This window comes from Papaver somniferum, chromosome 6, assembly GCF_003573695.1.
Source record: "Papaver somniferum cultivar HN1 chromosome 6, ASM357369v1, whole genome shotgun sequence".
Lineage (NCBI taxonomy): Eukaryota > Viridiplantae > Streptophyta > Magnoliopsida > Ranunculales > Papaveraceae > Papaver > Papaver somniferum.
In genome coordinates, this window is record NC_039363.1 from 69,064,481 (window position 1) to 69,075,503 (window position 11,023).

The 11,023-nt window shown below is 38.7% G+C and overlaps 2 non-coding genes across 2 annotated transcripts; both read right to left on the reverse strand.

Annotated features, from left to right (window-relative positions):
* Positions 1-2,544: 2,544 nt before the first annotated feature.
* LOC113292215 lies at positions 2,545-2,648 on the reverse strand. The gene has a single exon (XR_003331718.1). It is a non-coding gene; the product is annotated as a small nucleolar RNA R71 (small nucleolar RNA).
* Positions 2,649-8,930: 6,282 nt separating this feature from the next.
* Positions 8,931-9,034, reverse strand: LOC113292216. The gene has a single exon (XR_003331719.1). It is a non-coding gene; the product is annotated as a small nucleolar RNA R71 (small nucleolar RNA).
* Positions 9,035-11,023: the final 1,989 nt, after the last annotated feature.

Consider the following 11,023-nt stretch of genomic DNA (forward strand, 5'->3'; position numbering starts at 1 on the left):
GGGTTAATTTAATTCTCAATGTCAATTTGATTTCACTGTTAATTTTTAGGGTTCTTCATTTGCAATTTTCATTCACTGTTTAGTAGTTTAAATGTTGTGTTGTTCCTGTTAATCATGTGTTGTTCCATCTGTTTTCTCATGTTCTGAGTTCACTGCTGAGGCTCAGATGATGCTTTAGTGGACTGTTAGATAGTGGAATGCTAGGTTAGAGCCTTAGTGCAGTGTGTTGATTGAGCAATGGGAAGAGATTGATGCTCATAGTGCTGCTGTGATTGATTGTTCTGTCAAAAGACAGTCAATGCTAGGGGCAAACTAGTGAGCAAATTAGTTTTCCTCCCATTCTAGATGTATGCATAGGATTTTCAACTCAACCTAGGATCACATTGTTTGGCTAGGACACAAGGGTGGATTCAAAGCCTTAGCTTAACCCACATTTTGTTTTCACAGTCACTTGCAACTTAACTGTTTTGTTACTTCTTCTCCTCCCTGCCCTTGGCTCACAGCCTTGGTTTCTTTGGTTTTGTTTCCTGTTTTGTCACTGTTTTGAATCTCTTGTTTTGTCAACTGTTAGCTTCTCAAATGTTAGGATTAGTTTACTGTTGTGTGTCAATGCTAGGTTAGAGACTTAGAGCATTGAGTTGATTGAGCAGTGGGGAGAAACTAGTGCTCACTAGTGACTGTGAGCAAGCTGGTTCTCTTCCCACTCTAGATGAATGCCTAAAGCCATTGCCTTGGCTTTGTTTTTTTTTTCCTTTTTTTACTTCATTGTCAGCTTATCTCCACACTCCTGCCCTTGGCTTGTAGCCTTGGTTTGCAACTATCTCTGTTTTGTTATTACTTGGCTTGCACTGTCACCATTGCTGCTTTCTTTCCTTTCCCTTGCTGTGCACCTGCTCCTGCTGTGCCAGCCACCACTGCTGCTGCAACCTGGTTTCCACTGCTGCTGCAACTGAGCTTGGCTCACAACACAAGCCCAGTTCAGTCCACAGTTAACTCCAAAGGCCTAGTTACTCTCAGGTCAAAAGCTAAGCCCAGGAACAAAGCCCAAAAGCCCAAATCCAGCCACTGTTTGGTTGACAAGCCAACTGAGTTCAAGGCTCAGTTCAGTTCACTTGAACCCAAATTCATTACATTTCCAAAGGCCCAGATCCTTGACTGAATCCAAAGCCAAGTTCACAGTTCATTCCAACATCATTCAAAGGCCCAAGGCCTAAAGCACTTCACCATTACAAACAAACCCACTAAGCCCAATAGCAAATTTAGATCCCAAATAGCTAGAAACTCCCAAACACACCCAGTCTCTGTGGATCGACCCGTACTTGCACGAGCTACAACTGACGACCGTGCACTTGCGGTATTACTGTAGGCCCGCGTTTCATTTCGCTTCAATTTTATACGCTTTCCCGGGCCCACCAAGTTTTTGGCGCCGCTGCCGGGGATTGGTGCTGTGTTTTTCTTGTAGTTTTCTTGGCTATTTTTGCATTTCACTGTATAGCATTTGCATCTGCATCTGCTTCACTTCATTTGCTGTTGGACCTGCTGTTCTGAACTAGTTTTTCCTCTGCTGGGACGCCACCAAGGAAAAGAACCAAAGCCCAACTGGGTTTTTGCAACAATATTAGAGCAGCTGGGCTGTGCTTATAAGGTAACCCATTTAAGAGAACCCGAATTGTGGGCTTCCAATTTTTAATTGTGGGCTTGTAATAATTAACCCAATTTTTGGGCTTTTTATTTTCTGTTGGGTTTGTAATTAATTTTTGTGGGCTTGTTTGTTTAATTTGTGGGCTTGTATTTAATTTTTGTGAGCTTGTTTAATTTGGACTGGTATTTTGTATTCTGGGTTTTTAAACCCAGCTGAGCTTGTAACCGATCACGCTAGGTTAACTCGTTAGTGGGCCGAGTACCCAAATTCTAGGCCGAGATTTTGGACTCAGTTTCACCAAACATTTTCAAACCAGCTGAGCCAAAGAAAACACAAAACCAACAGTGGGCTTGCACCCATTCAAAAACCAAATTTTATTTTCCTTTTCAAAAAAAAAAAAAAAAAAAAAAAAAAAAATTTGCTCCTTATTTCAAAAACCAAAATTTTCCCAAAAATCCAAACCCATTAAAACCAAATATTTTTCCCAAAATCCAAACCCATTAAAACCAAATAGTGGGCTTTGTGTCTTTTCAATATGGGCCAACCTAGTGCTCTCCATGATACATGTATCCCACAATAAAAATTCCATTATCATGTATTGTATTACCTCAAACCAATACCCCTTTTAAAATAAATGCAAGCATGATACAAATACTTCCTATATTTCGAGGGTTCGATTCTGAGAACCCCTATACTCATGTAAGAGAGTTTGAACAAATTTGTCGGACTATGCAACCTGATCATATGTCCGAAGACTCTCTGAAATTGCGTTTGTTTACATTTTCTCTAAAGGAAAGGGCCAAAACATGGTTTTACGGTTTGAGACCACAATCAATCACCACTTGGGAACAACTCACTAATCAATTTTCCAAAGATTTTTTCCACATCATAGGACCATCGCTATTCGTCAAAATATCAATTGTTTTGTCCAGTTGGATGAGGAAACTGTTTTTGACTATTTTGAACGTTTTAATGATTTGTTGAGCGAATGTCCACACCATGGATTTGAGAAGTGGAGACTTGTCGCTATCCTCTATGAGGGACTAGACTTTAAATCTCGAGCCATGGTTGAGTGTATGTGTAATGGTGAATTTCTTGATAAAACTGTGGATGATGCATGGAAATTTTTAGCTGAGATTGCAGAGAAAACCCGTCACTGGGAGTCCATTAGGGAAACTGAGACACTGTCACATGATATTGGTGGTAATGAATTGAACTTTGGAAATAGCATGTCTAGTCCTTCTCATGTGTATGATATTGAATATGAACCTAATCTAGAGGAACATGAGTTGACTAATGACACCACAACTGCTAATAGGGACAAGTATGCATATTACTATGATGATGATGATGATGATGTTATGTTAGAAGAAAATGTCTATGCTGAAATGTTTGGAACCTTTGGGTTCAAATACATTAGGCTTCTCTGCCTCGACCTTCATGAATGATGTTTCTTCTAGTATTCCATATACATGTGATGTTGATACTGATTTTGAGCATGTGCATCTGTCCTATGAAGATGACTTAGGTAATATAGAATCTTCTGTTGACACTAATATGCATGAAAATATAATTGTTGTGTCTGATTCTCTACCTGGGTCACGTTGTGATGTTTCCACTGATTTGCTGATGCATGAGAATAATTCTTCTGATGATGTTGATGATTCTGATTTGTGTGAGCATGGTAGCATATGTGACACGTTAGAAGAGTTAGGATATGTTGATGCGATTAGTAATGATGTGCCTATCGTCCTACATAAGTCACAATCTGATGGCCTTCCACCCAACCTAGATTTGGTTTGTACCCATATTGTCAAACCGACTTTTCTGAGAGTCCCTAATCTAGGCCTGGAACTGTGTGCCTCTCAAGTCCTCTTGGACTATTTTGCATCTAAGTATAATATCTTTGAGGAACCACAGTTGGAATTAGCATGTGTACCCGTCCCTAGCACAGTTCACTTTGAGTTAGACCTTGTGCATGATGAACCCCCGAAACTGCGCGATTTGTTTTCAAAATTATATCTTCTGTAAAATCCAGGTTTGGGGGTAGCTCATTTTGTTTCACAGCTTCACTTGCATGCCTATCATATATTATTGTGTGAAGCTGTTGAAACCTCTACACTTTGTCTTTTGGGTTGATCCTCAACTCTTTAGATTGTTAGTGTATGGTGAATTTTTGTATATAATCCATAAAATAGATAAAATTTCTTAAAACCTTTTTGTTCCTTTTGTATAATTTTGCTAATCCAATATGATCTCGGCTGACATTGGATTTCTTGCCTTGAATAACGAGAAGTTCTAATATTGCTTTCGCCGAAATCGGGTATTCTCTTTCCTTTTTCTCTACTCAACATGATCCTCTTCATATGTTGTATTATAATTTTGTTCATATTTGAAACATTGAGGACAATGTTTAGTTTAGGTTTGGGGGTGAAAAGTAGATACTTTGATAATATGCCATAATTGAAAACAAGAACTCCTTCTTTTTGAAAAAAAAAAAAAATGAAAATAAAAAATAAAAATTGAAAAAAAAAAAAAAAAAACATAAAAAATGGAGCTCATTTACCTTGAAATGTGACTCTTGTGCAAATATGTAATTATTAGGAGTCTTAGTCTAGATATTTAGGCACCCTGATTCTAGCACAATTCACATAGTGATAAGAAATTTGCACGCGCACGATCTACCAATACATGTATAGCCTCGATCTTCAAGGTGTTTGATAGGAAGTCACGATTGCCAATCACTTTAGAATACTGAACGAAACTTGACTAGCTTGTTCTTTGGTTGGTTGGGATAGAAGGTGGAGGTTACATTAAGAAAGACAACCATCGAATTTAACTGGGTGCATCAAAAAGGGCTACCTCTTGCAAAGTGTCATGTAATCTTTTGTTTCCTTTTGTATTGTATCAAAAGTGTTTCATTTTCAAAAAAAAAAAAAAAAAAAAAAAAAAACGATTATATTCAGAAAAAAAAAATCAAAAAAAATACAAAAAAAAAAAAAAAAAAAAAAAATCAAGTATTTATCAATTCCATCATCTCTTGTTCCAAAAATAAAAGAGAGTAGTCAATGTAAATAAGAGTCATGTAAAGAGTCTTTTGTGTTTCATTGTAATAAGCAAGGAAGGGTGTATGCCATTGATGTACAACGCGAGTAATTGTGAAATACCTCCAACTCATTCACAATTCTCGTAAAGTCCGGACAGCTAGCTAGATTTCGACCTTGGTTCTTAGCCTGAGAAACTATCTCTTGGTGATTAGTAGTCATAACTTCAGATCTTTCTTTACACATGTGTAGATACACTTTACACTCTTATCACATGTCCTTTTTTGTTATCAGTGCTAGGATTGTGCCTTGATAGCTAGATTGACATCTCCATTTTGCTGTGAGCTTAACTGACTTGCACATGTCACATTTGATGGAATCTGAGCTTATATTTTGACCTAGAACTTTGTAGGTACGTTCTAAGCAAACCTTCACGAGACTTCAACTCGTCCACTAGGGACACTTAGTGGTTTAAAAGGCTTAGTGCATACGCTAAATGCATTCGAGAGACCAGCGACAGTGGTATAGGTAGGATTTCCTTAGTTTTGTTTTACTTGAGGACAAGTAAAATTCAGGTTTGGGGGTATTTGATGAGTGCTAAAAAGTGCATATTTCTATATTTTTCTTGGCATTTAACTCATCTTTTGTGCATTAATTCTACATTTTATCCCATATTCTGTATTTTCATTGTTTTCAAGAATAAATATTTTTCTTACTTAATTTTGCATTTTTAGGTAATAAATAAAGTTTGGATGAATAGAAGAGCGGAAAAGAGCAGAAAAGTAGTGAAAAGCCGGGAGGAATTACACAAGGAAGACGCGAAGAATGTTGTGCACAAGACCAAAAGGCTAGAAGTGGGCTTGAAGAAGAAGAATTGTCCTTAAAGAAGATATGGGCTTGGCATACCCAAGGCCCAAAACCCTTACTCAAACACATTTCCACTATCCAAGCCCGTCTCGGATTTCAGCCGTCAGATCGAAGCATTTCAGCATCCTACGGTCGCTCCATCATCGCACATCAAACTCCGAAGCCCCCGCTTTACATCGCAACGCCCATCTCCATCTTGGGTCGTCCGTTTTGTTTTGCTACATCCCTTCATCCGACGGTCGCTCCACGCTTACCTCCGTATCGCCGTTGGATCCACCTACCATCTTCCCATCCATCGCTCCTTGTCGAGATCATCAAACCGCGCTATCCCCGCTTCACACCCTAGTCACCAAACCCTATTACCCAACCAAACGGACCCTTCTTCTCCATCGGGTTCTTCCTCTCTTCTTCCCAAATTCTCTGCAACTCTGCCATCTCCATCACCACCATCTCTTCCATCTCCACCTCGAACACCACCACTACCACCTTCCCCCGACAAACTCAGGATTCAATCACCACCCTTGTCTCTTCCTTTCTCGTCTGTAGCATCGAGTCCTGATGCTACAAACTCGACAGTGAGAGAAGCTAGGGTTCACAGACAGTCTAGGGCTAGGCCAACACGCAACAAGAGCTAGAGAGGAGGAGCAGTAGAACATCAAGAAGCATGGGTCGAAGCCAATTTACACATGGGTATGTCGAATTTGATTTTCCCCAAAAAAATTAGGGTTTCGAATTAGGGTTTTGTATTTTTTGTAAGCTATAAAAGGGAAGTGATGTAGGATGTTAAAGGGTGTTCTTGGTTAGCCGAGAAACCCCCTAATTGGGTTAATTTAATTCTCAATGTCAATTTGATTTCACTGTTAATTTTTAGGGTTCTTCATTTGCAATTTTCATTCACTGTTTAGTAGTTTAAATGTTGTGTTGTTCCTGTTAATCATGTGTTGTTCCATCTGTTTTCTCATGTTCTGAGTTCACTGCTGAGGCTCAGATGATGCTTTAGTGGACTGTTAGATAGTGGAATGCTAGGTTAGAGCCTTAGTGCAGTGTGTTGATTGAGCAATGGGAAGAGATTGATGCTCATAGTGCCTGTGATTGATTGTTCTGTCAAAAGACAGTCAATGCTAGGGGCAAACTAGTGAGCAAATTAGTTTTCCTCCCATTCTAGATGTATGCATAGGATTTTCAACTCAACCTAGGATCACATTGTTTGGCTAGGACACAAGGGTGGATTCAAAGCCTTAGCTTAACCCACATTTTGTTTTCACAGTCACTTGCAACTTAACTTTTTGTTACTTCTTCTCCTCCCTGCCCTTGGCTCACAGCCTTGGTTTCTTTGGTTTTGTTTCCTGTTTTGTCACTGTTTTGAATCTCTTGTTTTGTCAACTGTTAGCTTCTCAAATGTTAGGATTAGTTTACTGTTGTGTGTCAATGCTAGGTTAGAGACTTAGAGCATTGAGTTGATTGAGCAGTGGGGAGAAACTAGTGCTCACTAGTGACTGTGAGCAAGCTGGTTCTCTTCCCACTCTAGATGAATGCCTAAAGCCATTGCCTTGGCTTGTTTTTTTTTTCCTTTTTTTACTTCATTGTCAGCTTATCTCCACACTCCTGCCCTTGGCTTGTAGCCTTGGTTTGCAACTATCTCTGTTTTGTTATTACTTGGCTTGCACTGTCACCATTGCTGCTTTCTTTCCTTTCCCTTGCTGTGCACCTGCTCCTGCTGTGCCAGCCACCACTGCTGCTGCAACCTGGTTTCCACTGCTGCTGCTGCAACTGAGCTTGGCTCACAGCACAAGCCCAGTTCAGTCCACAGTTAACTCCAAAGGCCTAGTTACTCTCAGGTCAAAAGCTAAGCCCAGGAACAAAGCCCAAAAGCCCAAATCCAGCCACTGTTTGGTTTACAAGCCAACTGAGTTCAAGGCTCAGTTCAGTTCACTTGAACCCAAATTCATTACATTTCCAAAGGCCCAGATCCTTGACTGAATCCAAAGCCAAGTTCACAGTTCATTCCAACATCATTCAAAGGCCCAAGGCCTAAAGCACTTCACCATTACAAACAAACCCACTAAGCCCAATAGCAAATTTAGAGCCCAAATAGCTAGAAACTCCCAAACACACCCAGTCTCTGTGGATCGACCCGTACTTGCACGAGCTACAACTGACGACCGTGCACTTGCGGTATTACTGTAGGCCCGCGTTTCATTTCGCTTCAATTTTATACGCTTTCCCGGGCCCACCAAGTTTTTGGCGCCGCTGCCGGGGATTGGTGCTGTGTTTTTCTTGTAGTTTTCTTGGCTATTTTTGCATTTCACTGTATAGCATTTGCATCTGCATCTGCTTCACTTCATTTGCTGTTGGACCTGCTGTTCTGAACTAGTTTTTCCTCTGCTGGGACGCCACCAAGGAAAAGAACCAAAGCCCAACTGGGTTTTTGCAACAATATTAGAGCAGCTGGGCTGTGCTTATAAGGTAACCCATTTAAGAGAACCCGAATTGTGGGCTTCCAATTTTTAATTGTGGGCTTGTAATAATTAACCCAATTTTTGGGCTTTTTATTTTTCTGTTGGGTTTGTAATTAATTTTTGTGGGCTTGTTTGTTTAATTTGTGGGCTTGTATTTAATTTTTGTGAGCTTGTTTAATTTGGACTGGTATTTTGTATTCTGGGTTTTTAAACCCAGCTGAGCTTGTAACCGATCACGCTAGGTTAACTCGTTAGTGGGCCGAGTACCCAAATTCTAGGCCGAGATTTTGGACTCAGTTTCACCAAACATTTTCAAACCAGCTGAGCCAAAGAAAACACAAAACCAACAGTGGGCTTGCACCCATTCAAAAACCAAATTTTATTTTCCTTTTCAAAAAAAAAAAAAAATAAAAAAATAAAAAATAAAAAATTTGCTCCTTATTTCAAAAACCAAAATTTTCCCAAAAATCCAAACCCATTAAAACCAAATATTTTTCCCAAAAGTCCAAACCCATTAAAACCAAATAGTGGGCTTTGTGTCTTTTCAATATGGGCCAACCTAGTGCTCTCCATGATTACATGTATCCCACAATAAAAATTCCATTATCATGTATTGTATTACCTCAAACCAATACCCCTTTTAAAATAAATGCAAGCATGATACAAATACTTCCTATATTTCGAGGGTTCGATTCTGAGAACCCCTATACTCATGTAAGAGAGTTTGAACAAATTTGTCGGACTATGCAACCTGATCATATGTCCGAAGACTCTCTGAAATTGCGTTTGTTTACATTTTCTCTAAAGGAAAGGGCCAAAACATGGTTTTACGGTTTGAGACCACAATCAATCACCACTTGGGAACAACTCACTAATCAATTTTTCCAAAGATTTTTTCCACATCATAGGACCATCGCTATTCGTCAAAATATCAATTGTTTTGTCCAGTTGGATGAGGAAACTGTTTTTGACTATTTTGAACGTTTTAATGATTTGTTGAGCGAATGTCCACACCATGGATTTGAGAAGTGGAGACTTGTCGCTATCCTCTATGAGGGACTAGACTTTAAATCTCGAGCCATGGTTGAGTGTATGTGTAATGGTGAATTTCTTGATAAAACTGTGGATGATGCATGGAAATTTTTAGCTGAGATTGCAGAGAAAACCCGTCACTGGGAGTCCATTAGGGAAACTGAGACACTGTCACATGATATTGGTGGTAATGAATTGAACTTTGGAAATAGCATGTCTAGTCCTTCTCATGTGTATGATATTGAATATGAACCTAATCTAGAGGAACATGAGTTGACTAATGACACCACAACTGCTAATAGGGACAAGTATGCATATTACTATGATGATGATGATGATGTTATGTTAGAAGAACATGTCTATGCTGAAAATGTTATGGAACCTTTGGGTTCAAATACATTAGGCTTCTCTGCCTCGACCTTCATGAATGATGTTTCTTCTAGTATTCCATATACATGTGATGTTGATACTGATTTTGAGCATGTGCATCTGTCCTATGAAGATGACTTAGGTAATATAGAATCTTCTGTTGACACTAATATGCATGAAAATATAATTGTTGTGTCTGATTCTCTACCTGGGTCACGTTGTGATGTTTCCACTGATTTGCTGATGCATGAGAATAATTCTTGATGATGTTGATGATTCTGATTTGTGTGAGCATGGTAAGCATATTGTGACACGTGTAGAAGATTAGGAGATGTTGATGCGATTAGTAATGATGTGCCTATCGTCCTACATAAGTCACAATCTGATGGCCTTCCACCCAACCTAGATTTGGTTTGTACCCATATTGTCAAACCGACTTTTCTGAGAGTCCCTAATCTAGGTGGAACTGTGTGCTCTCAAGTCCTCTTGGACTATTTTGCATCTAAGTATAATATCTTTGAGGAACCACAGTTGGAATTAGCATGTGTACCCGTCCCTAGCACAGTTCACTTTGAGTTAGACCTTGTGCATGATGAACCCCCGAAACTGCGCGATTTTGTTTTCAAAATTATATCTTCTGTAAAATCCAGGTTTGGGGGTAGCTCATTTTGTTTCACAGCTTCACTTGCATGCCTATCATATTATTATTGTGTGAAGCTGTTGAAACCTCTACACTTTGTCTTTTGGGTTGATCCTCAACTCTTTAGATTGTTAGTGTATGGTGAATTTTTGTATATAATCCAGTAGATAAAATTTCTTAAAAACCTTTTTGTTCCTTTTGTATAAATTTTGCTAATCCAATATGATCTCGGCTGACATATGTTGGATTCTTGCCTTGAATAACGGAGTTCTAATATTGCTTTCGCCGAAATCGGGTATTCTCTTTCCTTTTTCTCTACTCAACATGATCCTCTTCATATGTTGTATTATAATTTTGTTCATATTTTGAAACATTGAGGACAATGTTTAGTTTAGGTTTGGGGGTGAAAAGTAGATACTTGGATAATATGCCATAATTGAAAACAAGAACTCCTTCTTTTTGAAAAAAATGAAAAATGAAAATAAAAAAATAAAAATTGAAAAAAAACAAAAACATAAAAAATGGAGCTCATTTACCTTGAAATGTCGACTCTTGTGCAAATATGTAATTATTAGGAGTCTTAGTCTAGATATTTAGGCACCCTGATTCTAGCACAATTCACATAGTGATAAGAAATTTGCACGCGCACGATCTACCAATACATGTATAGCCTCGATCTTCAAGGTGTTTGATAGGAAGTCACGATTGCCAATCACTTTAGAATACTGAACGAAACTTGACTAGCTTGTTCTTTGGTTGGTTGGGATAGAAGGTGGAGGTTACATTAAGAAAGACAACCATCGAATTTAACTGGGTGCATCAAAAAGGGCTACCTCTTGCAAAGTGTCATGTAATCTTTTGTTTCCTTTTGTATGTGTATCAAAAGTGTTTCATTTTCCAAAAAAAAAAAAAAAAAAAAAAAAAACGATGTATAATTCAGAAAAAAAATTTATCAGAAAAATACAAAAAA